The sequence below is a fragment of the Hemicordylus capensis genome, chromosome 3 (assembly GCF_027244095.1).
Source record: "Hemicordylus capensis ecotype Gifberg chromosome 3, rHemCap1.1.pri, whole genome shotgun sequence".
Taxonomy (NCBI): Eukaryota; Metazoa; Chordata; class Lepidosauria; order Squamata; family Cordylidae; genus Hemicordylus; species Hemicordylus capensis.
In genome coordinates this window covers 193399270-193414010 of record NC_069659.1, presented here as the reverse complement: position 1 = coordinate 193414010, position 14741 = coordinate 193399270, and the positions used below count along the sequence as shown (strand labels likewise).

The following is a 14741-nucleotide window of genomic DNA, read 5'->3' as shown; positions in this document are numbered from 1 at the left end:
TGTGCTGACCAAGATGCAATTTATCTTTCAACAGAAGTTTCAATTTCCTTTTTCCTTTTCTCTTTATTTCAGCCAACAAATAAGCAACAAAAGATAACAATAATCCACATGAATGGTTACATAATTGAAATTTTAAAAAGAAAAAAAGAATACACTAATCGTAGACAATACATAAGGCATGTTTATTTTAATAATAGGAAGGAAAATCTTCCAAGAATATTTCTCTTTAAACCATAAACAGTTCATTAAAATGAGACCATGAGACCAGATCACTAAAAACTCTTTTTTTCCATTCCATCAAAAGAGAACCAGTTCAAATGCCACTAGAGAACACATCAGTTATCTTGGAGGTCAGAAGCAGATTTGTCCTTTAGTGAACTTCATTTTGTTGATTTTGGCCCAATGTTCAGTGTTGTATAATAATCCTTTTAAAAATTCCCCATGCTCAAAGGGTCATAATTCTTGATGTAGGATAGCTTCCATATTAGGAATATACCATAGAAAGCACATAAATGCCATTAACAAGCAAAGATCTTTGCAAAGCAGGTGCAGATCTACAATTGAGCCAGGAACATGGGCTGCCACTAGGGGGAGCCATGCCCAAATTTCCATCATAATTTCCCCTTAGGGATCAATGGGAAACTGAAAAATTTTAATAACTCCCAAATGGCTGGGCAGAAAGCTCTGAAATTTCACATGGTGTTCTTACACAATTGTAGCATTACATGTGAATGTTCAAGGAGATCAAGCCACCCATTGATTTTTAATGAATTTTTAGAAGGTTTTTTTTTTTAAAAAAGTTTAAAAATCAACAGGCAGTCTGATCTTGACCATCCACATATTTAATGCAACCATCACATGCCACCACCATATGAATGTTGAAGCCTTTCTGCCCAGCCATTCTGGAGTTATGATATGAAGCTGGGGTTGAGAATAGCTAACAGCTTCGAAAACAGACTTAATATTCAATCCAATTTGGACAGGCTCAAATACTAGGCCCAAACTAACAATATGAAGTTCAATTGAAACATGTATTCTCCTTTGTTGGAGGTTTTCAAACACAGACTGGACAAGCCATCTATCAAGGGATACTATAGCAGTTTCTTCACTGAGCAGGGGGTTGTACTAGAAGACCTCTAGGGGACCGTCCAACCTTATATTCCAGGGTGGATAACATCATAACAAACTACACCATTGGTGCACCCATATGTGTCCCTACTCCTGTAGCAAATTTGGTTCAAATCACTTAGGCAGTTCACAAGTTAGCCCACTTGCACCTCAAATGTTTACGTGTCCGTCATCTTGAATCAAGCTGGATGACATCATCACAAACTATGCCATTGAGGTGTCCCTGTGTGTCACTAACTACAATTGTACCTCATTGGGTTCCAATCAGTTAGACACTCCACAAGTTAGCCCACTTGTGCCTCAAATGTTTATGTGACTGCCATCTTGAATTGGGATAGATGACATCATCATCACAAACTACATCATTGTAGTTTTTAGGGACACCTACAGGTGTAGCAAATTTGGTTCAAATCAGTTTGCCAGTTCACAAGTTAGCCCACTTGTGCCTCAAAAGAAAGTTTACATGTCTGCCAACTTTGATTGGAATGGATGACATCATCACAAACTGCGCCATTCAGGGCTCCCTATGTGTCCCTACAACTGCACCCAGTTTGGTTCATACTGGTGCAGGCATTGTGAAGTTGGGGGCGGGGGACAAACATACAGACACACGAAATGCCGAGTGGCCTCATAAGCCTACTGAAAAGTAGGCTAAAAAAGGACACCCAACATCATCATTACTAACCCCTGTCATGGAACATTAATAATTTTGCATCCCTACCACTTAGGGGCATAGCTATGGAAGAAGAGGCCCATGTTCACACCTCTCCCTGGTGGCCCCTTGGAGTGAGGGAGATAATGAAGGACATAGGGAGGGGTAGGGTTGCGCATTTTGTATTTTTTCTGTTTCAATTTGTACCAAATCCGAATCAACCCCATTTTGTATTTTGTCTGAAATTAAGCCACCTGAATCACCCCAGTTTTGTTTTGTATCCGAATAAATCCAAATCCAAATCTGAATTAATTGAGATTTAAAAATGGGCCACATGGCCAAAAGAGTGGGTGGGGGTTATTGTTCCCAATGAGTGGAAGCTACCACAAAAATTTCAAAGGAATTGGGCAAACGGCTGATTTTTGGTGAATTTTTGAAGTTTGCACATCTTTCAGATTTCCCCCATACTGTATAATGGAGGTTTCAGGAAAAGTATAGCTTCACGCGGGGGAGGGGGGAGGGGTGGCGTGTGGTTGGTGGTAGTGCCCAGTTGGTGCAAGGAAGCTACCACAATTTTTTCAGAGGAATTTAGCAAAGGGCTGACTTTTAAAGAATTAATGAAGTTACGTGTCTTTCAGATTTTCCTTATAGGGTATAATGGAGGTTTCTGCAGTCCCATAACTCTACTTGAGGGGCACTGGGGTGGCCCAGAGCAAGTGGCAGCGTAGTGCACATAGGGTGCCACCCACCCACATGGGTTGCCAACCCATGAAGTACAGGGTTTTGTTGTTCTAGAGGTGTTCTGAGAGTAGATTCTCTGGTAGCATGTGAGAGTGGATTCATGGTTTTACATTTTAAAAATCTCATTTGCTACCAGAGAATCTAAACTCAACACCTCAGAAACAACAAATCCCAGTACCCCAATGGGTTAGCAATCCAGGGGGGTGGTTGGCACCCTCTATGCACTACACCACTACTCACTCAGCACCACACCAGTGCCCCCCAAGTGCAGTTATGTGGCTGCTGAAATCACCATTATTCCCTATGGGGGGAAAGCTTAAAGACACTCAAACTTCCCCAAATAAAAAAAATCAACCCTTTGATGAATTCCTTTGAAATCTGGGTGGTGGCAGGCACCCCTTGGGGCACTTCCACCCAACCCACTGTTTTGCCCCGGCAGACCTCTTTCTGTCCCAAATCTGCCACAAAGACACACAGACTTCAGCAATTACTTAAAAATCAGCCCTTTGGCCAATTCCATGGAAGTCTGGGCAGAGGCGTATCTAGGGAAAACAGCACCTGAAATGAAGCAGAAATTCCCGGGTTCTGTGACAAAGACTGACACCAAGGTGAGAGAAAGCAGATTTATTTATTTGCTGGCAAATGGCCCCAGCGGAATAATTTCCAAAGGCTGAGACCCTGATCACACTGCGGCCTCACCTTTTATACACATAACAATTTACATATAGTGGGTACAATTCTCATTGGTAAGCATCACTTAATCATCATCTTAACAATTACTACCAATCAGACAATTTCCCTACTAAACTATAACTAAGCATCCCCCCCCCCTTCTCCCTGCATATTACTACAAAGATTTCACTCCCTGCAGCTGTGGCCTTCAGTGAGTGCCAACCAGCAGTTTGTTATCTAACAGATAGTAAGGGGGCCCCCCTGTCTACATACCAACAAGTGGACAGGAGTTTATCATGCTGTCAGCAATTTGTAATTAGAGCAGCTTGGTTTATGCAGACTTTCTTTAACCATTTCTTGACCATAAAACTGAGTCTGCCTCAAGGGCAAGCACTGAAATTGCGCCCCTGTCCAAACATCTGACAGAGCAGACCATTATTTCTTAGATGGTTGGTAACCCCACACAGTAATTAATGTATGTAGCAGGAGGCCAGAACACAAGGCATTTTCTTTCCCATTTCACAAATAAGTGCAACCTAGAAGCAGCCTACCCTTCTATTTGAAGAATCCTGACTCTGATTCCAGAAGCAGAGAAATGGAGAACAATACACACAACAGTCTATAGGGTTGCCACCTTTTCTTTTACCAGTGTTCCTGTGCCTTGAACAGCAGTCTGTGAGAAACAGAAAGTTAGCAACTGAAGCCTTTCCTAGAATGAAAATGCAGGGGGTGGAAGTGTCACCTGCTTCATTACTGGGAGTTGGGCTGCTATTAAAGGTGCAGGAGCAGAGCTGATTAAAAAAAAGTGGCAAGCATACAGTATCAAAAAGCATTTGCAAACCACTGGCAGCAATCAAAAGCAAATAGCAGCAATGAAGAACAATATACACAGCACAGTCTATAGGGTTGCCACCTTTTTTAACCAGTCTTGTTCCTGTGACTTGAACAGCAGTCTGTGAAAAACAGAAAGTTAGCAACTGAAGCCTTTCCTAGTATGAAAATGCGGGGGTGGAAGTGTCACCTGCTTCATTACTGGGAGTTGGGCTGCTATTAAAGGTGCAGAAGCAGAGCTGATTTAAAAAGTGGCAAGCATACAGTACCAAAACGCAGAGTGGGGACATTTGCAAACAGCTGGCAGCAACCAAAAGCAAATAGCAGCAAAGTTTAGCTCCTAATAAAGTCACAACTTTGAGAATTTCTCAGCTTCATTCATGCAAACAAACAAACAACTATCGTCCCCCTCCCCAGCAAGGCTCTTCTCCAAAAGCACAATAGGCACCAGCAGCAGTTTAGCTCCTAGGCAAGTCACCACTTTGAGAATCCCTTTGCTTCATTTGTGCAAACAGCTAATCATTGGTCCCCCTCCAAATCACAATAGTCAGCAGCAGCAGTTTATTTGCATGAAGTGGTGACTTGCCTAGGAGATAAACGCACAGCCTGCCTGCTTATCTCGCCACTGAAGGAACACAAAAGAAACCCACCCACCCATCCCTGAGCAGCAGAAGGAAGGCAGAAGAAAAAGGGAGGGAGGAGAGAACGTTGGGGCGTTGCCAAAGTTCTGTTCTGAGTAGGGAGTGTATGGGGGAGGCACTGACTACTCCAGCAGGGCTGGCTGTGGTGGAGCTTCCCAGCAAAGGGTGGGTGGGGGAGTGCAGAAGGTGGCACCAGGATGGGATTACTTGAGACTGAGGGCTCCTCCATGTCTCTCACCAGTCCTGGCTGTGTCCTCCTCAGCTCAGCTGCAGCCCTCCAAAGCACCACCACTGCCTGACATGGAAGAGCTCACTCCGGGTCTTTGGAGCTTGAGGCCACGCCCCCTTTACATGTGACATCCGCACAAAGGAGGCGTGGCTTCAAGCTCCAAAGAGCCCGAGCGAGCTCTTCAGTCTCTCATTTCAGGCAGGCTTGCTGCCTGAAAGCGTCTATTCCTCCTTTCTCTCCCTCTCTGGAGGGAGAAAAAGGGGAATAGACGCTTTCAGGCTGCAAATGCTGCTTGAAATAAATGGCAAGTGCCCCGAGGCTCCCAGTGGAGGAGGGGGGTGGCACTCCTGGAAGGACTGCAGCCCATGAGAGAGTGCCCACCCTTCCGCTGGTGCCTGGACTTGAGTGGCACCTGTGCGAAGGGTGGGGGTGTGGGGAGGCCATCCACCCTTGCGGCAGTGGTGGGATTGATTGGGGGGACGGCGGCACCGGGGGGGGGATAAAAAATTGTGGTAGTTGGGGGCGAGGGGCGGGGCATGGCAGGCACTTTGGGCGCCCCCCTGCAATGGTGCCCAGGGCACGTGCCCTGCCTGCCCCCCCTTCATTACGCCCCTGAGTTTGGGTTGTAGCAGGCACCCCTTGGGGCACTTCCATCCAACCCATTGTTTTGCCCTGGCAGACCACTTTCTGCCCCAAATCTGCCACAAAGACACACAGACTTCAGCAGTTACTTAAAAATCAGCACATTTCCCTTTCTTTCCCTCCTCCCACATGGAGCGGTTGCTCCGGGAGGCAGGAGGCTTGCTTGCAGTGCAGGCCAGGAAGAAAGAAATATTATATTCAAATACCAAAATTAGATAAAATCCCCCTCTCTCCCAAGCTTTTTTTTTTTTTAAGATTGAATAATTTGGAGAAGAGCAAGGCTCTTCTCTTCTCTGGTGGGCCAAAAGACACAAACACAGCTTTGAAAGGAATAACGCCTCAGGATTGTATCTAAGGAAAGGCGGGATATAATGAATAATAAGTACAAGTATAATGTGTTATGGCAAAATAAATCATTAAAGAAAGGTGAGATATTATTTATTTATTTATTGTTAAATTTATATATTGCCTTTCATTAAAACCATCCCAAGGTGGTTTACAGCAAAATTTAAAAACAAGATTATAAATATGATACAGTTAAAATATTGAGCTAAAAATATGAGACAACTCTGATTTAAAAAATTTAAGACACAAGTATAAAAACAATAAATACAAAGTACAAAGAACAGCAGCAGAGACAAGCATATAAATATAAATATATAAATATAAACTCACTCAACAATAAATAAACATTTAAAAAGTCTGGGGGAATTCAACAAGTAGAGGCTGCTGTGCAGGCAGGCTGGCATGCAAGCATGGATGAAATATGTTTTACACATAAAAGTAGATATAATCCCCTTCTCTCCCAAGCTAATCTTTCTAAAAGCATTAAAAACTGTAATGCAATATAAAAGTCTGTTTAAAGTATAAATAAAAGTAAATAATCACCTTCACACGCCTTTCTTTTTTTAAGGCTGAAAATACAGGAGAAGCAGAGAGAAGAAAGGTGTGGGGAGGGAAGCTCTGGATATTGTTAGTTAGAGTTGGCACTGTATTGGCTACTCTTCAGGTTAATCATTGCACATGCATAATCACTGAAATACAATACAACACATTCTCAACTAAATCATTCATGTCCAAGGAAATGTGTGTCTTCAAAGAAGATGTGCCCCTTTTTGCATATATTATCTTCTTTTATGCTAATTGCTAATTGTTAATCCTTTTGACAAACACTCAGTTGCTGAGTGGAGAGACCAACAGGACAAAATGCAATGCTGAAACACAAATGGAGCTACCAAGCGTTTTCCGGAGTACACAAACTTCGGATCCAAGAGGAGGAAATTTCAGTTTGTAAACAAAAATTATCGGAGGTCTGATTCTGGTTTCAATTTGTAGACAAATAATCCGAAATTGCCATTTTCGAGCACAAATCGATTTGTGCCCAAATCGAAATGCACAAGCCTAGATGCAAGCGTTTTTAAAGGCAAAAGGATTACAAAAAGCCCTCACACAGAACAGGCCACAAGATGGCACTGCTGCGCAAGAGGCATGGGATCAGAATAATGACAAAGTGATGGGTTTGATCCTGCTAAATGTGAGTGATGACTTGATAATGAATTTCAAAGACATTATGACTGCATCTGAGGTCTGGGAGAAAATGAAAACTCTCTTTGGGAGAGTATCCCCGAACATTGCATTCCTTCTAATTCAAAGGATTTGCAAAATGCAACTACAAGAAGGAGGAGACCTTTCAGCCCATCTGAACAAAATGCTGGAGGTCAACAGATTGCTTAAACAACATGACTCTGCTTTGAACAATAAAGTTTTAATTGGGCTGATTCTGAGGTCTTTGCCACCAAGTTATGATCATGTCAAGATGGCTTTGGAAGTTTCTGAAAAAGACTTCAACTAGACAATGTCATTGAAACTTTGCAGGACTTTAGTCTCAAGGAAATAGACGCTGAAAAAAGCACTGTTGCCCAAGGCTGGAGTGGGCCCAGAGACAAAATTTTAAAATGGGCCCCTCGCTGATACACACACACACTTCACAATATATCGTCATGTGACATGGCTCTGGGGGGCCCCTCGAGGCGTGGGGCCCCCCAGGCAGCCGCCTCCCCTTGCCTAATAGTAGTTACGCCCCTGCTGTTGCCTATTGTGGCAGGCAGAAGAAAAGTTGTTTCAACTGCAATGAATCTGGACACTTAATAACTGATTGCCCACACTTAAGAAGTGCCGCTAAGGTGGGAAGGAATTACAAAGGCAGGAAGCCTGGTTATCATAAATGCAGAGGTGAGTAGCCTGATGACACAACAGGAAAGGGGATGGGCTTTGCCCACAGGCCTCACAGTCACTCTGAGGAACAATACAAAGAAAGGAAGGCAGCCCCAATACAAGGATCTATAGTGTGGGAATGATCACAGATGAAATCAATGTTTTTATTATCAATTCAGGTACTAACCAGAATATCCTGGACTTTCCTGAACTGTTTGTTGATTTAGACAAAAATTACCAAGTTTCTATTTGTGTTGCTAACAGGACTACACTTATGTCCCAAGGATGAGGAGATGCAAAAATCATTTGCAGGGATAATCGACAGGTTGCTGAAGAGATCTTGATTAAAGATGCCCTCTTTGTCCCTGACATGGAGTGTAACTTGATCTCTGTGGGACACGGAATTAGTAAAGGTTGCAAGACTGTTTTTGAGAACAAAACTTGTTACATTACCAAAAACGATGATTTGATTATGACAGCTTATATGCGTAAGGATGGTCTTTTCCAATTGGACTGTGTAACTAAGCAGGCAAGGATTACAACTTAATGCCAACACAAGAATTGTCTAAAAATGTGGCATGAAAAATTGGGCCACAGATCTGTAAATGTGATAAATGCTTTTGGGAGAAACGGGCTGGTTACGGATTTTAAAATCGAGCCATGCAGGGAAGTGGCCACCAGGCACCACTGTTGCTTAATAAATAAAGGAGTGAGAACCAGTTTTACCGGAATACAAAGAGAGGAATGATTACAGGAATTTTTGGAATTGGTGCATTCTGATCTTTGTGGTCCGCTTGAAATCAGCATTGGTAACAATCATTACGTACTCACATTTATTGATGACTTTTCAAGATTTACTTATGTACTAGCTGGGCCGGGTGCAGAGCATCTGCGCCTCTAGTTCTCAGCCCCCTCGTTCTCAGCCCTCCCCCCTCCAATGTTTTTTCCTCACTTTTTCAGGTCACCCGCCGCCACCATGACCCCGCCGTTCTCTTCCCCCACCGGCTGCTGCTGCCACTTTCTTCTTTACCCCCCGGCCACTGATTTCTTCAACCTCCCGCCACTGCCACTTTCTCCCCACCCCCGCTTTCCCTGGTGCTGCTTCCCCTGGCACCGCTTTCTTCACCCCCCGCTGCCCCCACTGCCTTCCCGGCACCACTCTCTCACCCTTCCATCCATTTCTGCCCATTTGCTCCCCCCCCCGAGAGTTCGCAGATCGCTCGTGAACTCTCACAAGTGCTACCACACATGGGATTAGCGACAGGTACGTTTAGGAGAGAGAGAGATCCACTGAAAGAAAAAAGTGAAATGTTTGAGAAAATTAAAGAATATGTTAAACTTGTCAATAATATATTTGGAAGAAAGCCCCAGCATTTGAGGTCAGATAATGGAGGGGAATACCTGTCAAATCAGATGAAAGCAGTCTTAAAGGGAAATGGGATTTCTCATGAAAGTGGCACTGCATTTTCACCAGAGCTTAACAGTGTGACAGAGAGGAAAAATTGCTCTTTTAGAAATGACCAAGTGCATGTTACATGGTGCTGGGTTGGCAAATAAGTTCTGGGGAGAGGCAGTGATGACTGCAAACAACTTGCAAAACAGATTGCCAGCCAAGGCAGTAGACAAAACACCATTTCAATTATGGTATGGGCACAAACCCTGTCTAAACCATATCAGAGTGTTTAAATCAAAGGCTTGCACATATATACCAAAGGCCAAGAGAACCAAACACAATTGCAGATGCAAACTGGGAGTATTGGTTGGATAAGCGTCTGGCCAAAAGGGATACAGAATCCTTGATCCTACAAGTGGAGAGGTCAGAATTCGCAGTGTGGTGTATTTTGATGAAAGACAAGGACTAACCATAGGTGATGTACCAAAACTTGTGCCAGAGATCCAGGCAAAGGAGAAACTATGTGACTGGATCTACATTGAACCCAAATAATCTATGCCAGAGATACAGATTCAGAAGGGGATGCACAGTCTGAGCCAGAACTAAGGCTCTCACAAAGGTCCAACAAGGGGGTTCCACCAGAAAGACTCTCACTCATGACTGAAGGATGATAGATACAAGAGCCCAACACATAATGAGATATAGAGAGGATGCCAGCTGAAGAAGCTGAGAAATGGAGAAAAGCAACATTAGAAGTAATTGATTCCCTGCACAGAAATGAGACTTGGAGACTTGTGGAACCTGGAGACAAGTGGGTCTTCAAAGCCAAGCAAGATGCAGAAGGGGATGTGCAGCACTACAAAGCCAGACTAGTAGCCAAAGGATACTCCCAAATCTATGGTGAGGATTACAATGAGACCTTTGCACCAGTTGTGAAATACACTTCCACTGGAGCGCTCTTCAGCGTGGCAGCAGCCAGAAAAATGCAAGTTGACTACGTTATGATATAAAGACTGCCTTCTTCCATGGGGAAATCAAGGAAGACAACAGCCACCAGGCTGTACCTGGTACCTGGAAAGAAAGGGCTTGTGTGTAAACTACAAAAGACCATCTGTGACTTAAATGGAGAAACCACATCTCATTCTAGCCAGAGCATGGAATGAGAAGCTGAATCAACTACTTCTTAAAGAGGGGTTCACGCAAGGAAAGGCTGACCCCTGCCTACATTCAAGACTCAGAGACAATAAATGGACTTACATCCTGACTTACACTGATTATTTGATCCTTGCATATGAGGAAAAACAAGACAGCCATGAGACTGTACAGCACCTAAACAAGGAAATAGAGGTGAAGGAACTCAGAACCATCTCCTATTACCTTGGCATCCAAATAGAAAGAGAAGAGAATGGAACATTCCTTCTCAACCAAAAACAGAAGATAAAGGATCTTCTAGAATGCCTGGGACTGACTGATGCCAATGAAGTCAGCACACCAATGGATGATGATTTCTGGAAGCAAGATGAGGACAGTGAGCCTTTACCAGCCAATAATCAATACAGAAAGGCAATCGGAAAACTTTTGTACATAGTGACAGTGACAAGGCCTCAGCAGTAGGAATCCTGAGCAGAAAAGTGAGTGCACCAACGAACAAGGACTGGATAGCGGTCAGAAGACTGGGAAGGTACCTGAAAGGTACTGCACACTATGTTTTGGAGATTCCAGCAAACAGCAAACCCAAACTCGTGGGATATGTGGATGCAGACTGGGGCGAGGACAGAACAGACCACAAATCCACAAGTGGGCACCTGTTCTTGTATACCCATAACTTGGAGTAGCCGCAAGCAGTCTCTTGTCATGCAATCATCTACAGAAGCAGAGTATGTTTCAGCAAGTGAAGTGTGCAGGGAAGCAGTATGGATACACCAACTACTATCGGATTTTGGAATTGAGGAACCAATGCCCACATGTTTGAGGATAACCAAAGCTGTATCCAGCTCTCCCAAATGGAGAAGATGAAATCTTGAACTAAGCATATTCCCATAAAGTACCACTATGTTCGGGACTTACAAGAAAAGACAGTGGTCCTCTTGAGGTACTGCCCTACAGAAGAGATGAATTAACCAAGCCATTGTCCAGAGAAATATTCCAGATGCTTCGTGAGAAGATGGGAGTCGTGATCAGGTGCGACAGGCGATGAGAAGGGGTGTTGGAGATGGACTTCCAGTGCATCATCCTTTTGCACCAACTGTCCTAATGACCACTAGGGGTCATTGACCATTAGGTCAAAAGGGGCCTTTTTAATCTTGTCTGTAACTCTTCTTGGCAATCCAGAAGAGTGTTATTCAAACACCAACTTTTAAATGTCATCTTTTTTGCCTTTCTGTCCCAAATTATTTTTACAGGAGAATGATCTGCATAAATTTTAGCAGGCATTTCAACTGACTTTTAACTCTACTACTCTGTTTTCAGATATAAAAATATAATCAATTCTGGTATATGTATTATGCCTTCCTGAATAAAAAGTATGGTCCTTCTGAACTCCTTTCTTTTATCTCTAGGCATCTTTCTACCCTCTGTCCTGTAACTATTTTTGTAGACTGCCAGCCCAGGTTGTATTGAGTGATTTGTCCAAACGAACATCCATAACTGAGAGAGCCAGCGTGGTGTAAACCAGCATAGTGGTTAGAGTGCTGGACTAGGACCGGGGGGACCCGAGTTCAAATCCCCATTCAGCCATGAAACTAGCTGGGTGACTCCTGGGCCAGTCACTTCTCTCTCAGCCTAACCTACTTCACAGGGTTGTTGTGAAAGAGAGACTCAAGCATGTAGCACACCGCTCTAGGCTCCTTGGAGGAAGAGTGGGATATAAATGTAATAATAATAATAATAACAACAATAACAACAATAACAACTCCATTAACATCTCCCATTAGTACTATTTGTCTGTTTGGATACTCATCCAATATGTGTATTACTTCATCATAAAAGTGACTTTGTGCAGTATTTGTTGCATACATTCCTGCTATAATTATTTCCTGATCTTCTAAAGTACCTTTTAATTGTAAATACTTATCTCTACTTTTTTTGCACATAATATATTTTTATTGAGAGATGTTTATTTATTCCTATCACAACCTTCCACCACCACCCTCCCCCTAGTTTCTACTGGTGCATGATATATTGGCCCTTTTTAAAATATTCTTAAAATATTTCTTTTCTTTTTTTAAAAAAATAGACGTCTTGTCTACATATTATTTATAATTCCTCAATTCTTAAAACATGGCCACAAATCTTCTTTTAAGAAGATTATTCTTGCCACTTTATGTCATAAATTTAATAATAGTTTCCATTTTAATCATAGTAAGCTGGATTGGGGAAAGAAAAAAGGGCCAGCGTGGGGCAGGAATTATAAGGCCTGTCATATTTAACAATTTACATAGAGCAATCATGCAATGTCCTGCATTCAAGGTACATCTGTGTAGAAACTGGGTAAAGACTGAGGCTGCCCCAAGCCAGGATATGTTTATGTACTTACTGTACCTAAACATTAGAATCTGTGTATATAGCAAGACCCTGTGTTCTGAAGAGAAAGTATTCTTGGCGCAACCAGTATGGCAGAATATCCAGTCATGACAATATCTGATGGCTCAACTGGAAGAAAGATTGAGGTGTTAGGGAGAATTAATGGCAAGAAAAAAATCTTCTTGATCTCAGCACTTTTGAGGTAACTGAGGTGTATGACGAAGTCCTAAATTATTCAAAAATTAACCAAACTTCTTTGATATCAATGAGATTCTTTGTACCCTTGACTATTCTAGAAACTGTTCTATGATTTTACACTGCTAATTTATCGCTGCCTTCTATCTGAAGTACTGTCTTATGGTGGAAGAGGCAGTCGGAATGCATGATCTTATTGAAAGTAATTGTATTAGTATTGAGATGTTCTGTATTTTACTTCCACAGAATTCTCTGCAGGAGGATCACTGGCAGAAGTTGGAAGAAAGTCGACAACAACAGTTCAAGATGCTTCAGAATGGTTTTATGTCAAGAGAAGTGGCTCGGAAAATGATTGCATATGAGCAGGGGCGTAACTTCCATTAGGCAAGGGGATTCAGTCGTCTTGGGGCCCCCCTGCCTCGAGGGGCCCCCCAGAGGCACATCACATGACTCCCCAGCCGCCTATGTTGCACCCCCTATGAATTATGTTGAGTCTCTTGGAGATCGGCAGGAGCAGAGAGTAAAAAAAACTAGATTGTGAAGTGTGTTTGTGTGTGTATATCAGCGAGGGGCCCATTTTAAAATCTTGTCTCTGGGCCCACTCCAACCTTGCTATGCCCCTGATATGAGGCTGGGAGAACTGGAACAACTGCTTGTATATTGCATTCTTAAGTCAGACAAAAACCACATTTCAATTTCCTAGATATGGCATAATACAATACCTACAAATGCACTTCTAGAGCTGCCCTTTAGAAGTATTAATATAGATTTTAAAATCAAATTCTACATCATTCTAAAGAAGATGGGAGCTGCTTTTGTTCACTTTGTAAAAACCATTAAGCCTTAATATGTTGAGCTCTGTAATATTGGTAATATTACTGGTGGTTGAAAGAAATAGCTGTAAGTCTTAGAGAACAAATGTGATATATTCTACATGATCTATATTAAGTTTTCAAAATATAAATATGGGAGATGAATCTGTGTTAATACACATACTAATATTTTTCAAATAGATTTTCCAGAAACATTCTCCCCTGCACTTTATCTCTTCAGTTTTGCTTCATTTACAGGCCTTCTACCTCTATATTGCCCTACATTCTGTGAAATTCAGTCTGTTTACTTGTTTGTAAACACGGCATTATTTTAAAGGTGACCCTTGAATTCTGGTCACAGCTTGAAGTGCAAAGTATAGTGAATCTAAGATTCACCTAAGATTCACTGACAAGAAAGCATTATGGAAAAGCTTTATAAAATAAATGTGGCACCTGTGAAAAAGCAGCTCCGCATGGTTGGAGTGGGCTCTGGAGCAAAAAATGAAAATGTCCTTTGGAAGAGGTGGGAGTGGGAGAGTGAAGAGCAAGGTGTTGCTCAGCTGGTGGACCCTCTCTTTCTCAGGGGCCCAAGCACATCTGTTGTTCCCTTGTCAAATTACAGCTATACTGTATAGCGCTGGAAGACAGTACATACCTGTACTGGTTTCTAGGAGAAATTGGGTGGGCGGTGGGGGTGGGGTTCAGGTTTCAGCACAGGCAAACAGAGATCCAAGGGTCAGAAGTATCTGGCTTACTCAGTGATGGGCTGGAAGTCAGATTCCAAAGCAGGCCTACGGAAAGGCAGAGCAGGGCTTGTTTTCTGCCTTCTTCAGATAAGGAGCTCAGACTTGGAAGCCAAGCTAGGGGAACTTCTTATATAGGGCCAGCAGAGATCCTGTTGTCTCTCCAAGTCATCTGATTCCTTCTGGAGTAGCTGGCTGCAATTTCCCTTCTGACCATCAACAGAGGGCCCTATGTAGCAGCAAGGCGCAGTTCAGCCAATCTTTCCCAATAGCTGTCTCAGCCCAGAATCAGCCCAAAGTGCGAGATACTTGAGTTCTGCTGTGCA

At 42.9% G+C, this 14741-nt stretch overlaps 1 long non-coding RNA gene across 1 annotated transcript in view; it reads left to right on the top strand.

Annotated features, from left to right (window-relative positions):
• Positions 1 to 13768, top strand: part of LOC128348883 (uncharacterized) — an 83367-nt gene extending 69599 nt beyond the window's left edge. Inside the window, exon 5 of the long non-coding RNA XR_008318399.1 lies at positions 13107 to 13768. This is a non-coding gene — a long non-coding RNA (uncharacterized LOC128348883). The remainder of the gene's footprint in view (positions 1 to 13106) is intronic.
• Positions 13769 to 14741: the final 973 nt, after the last annotated feature.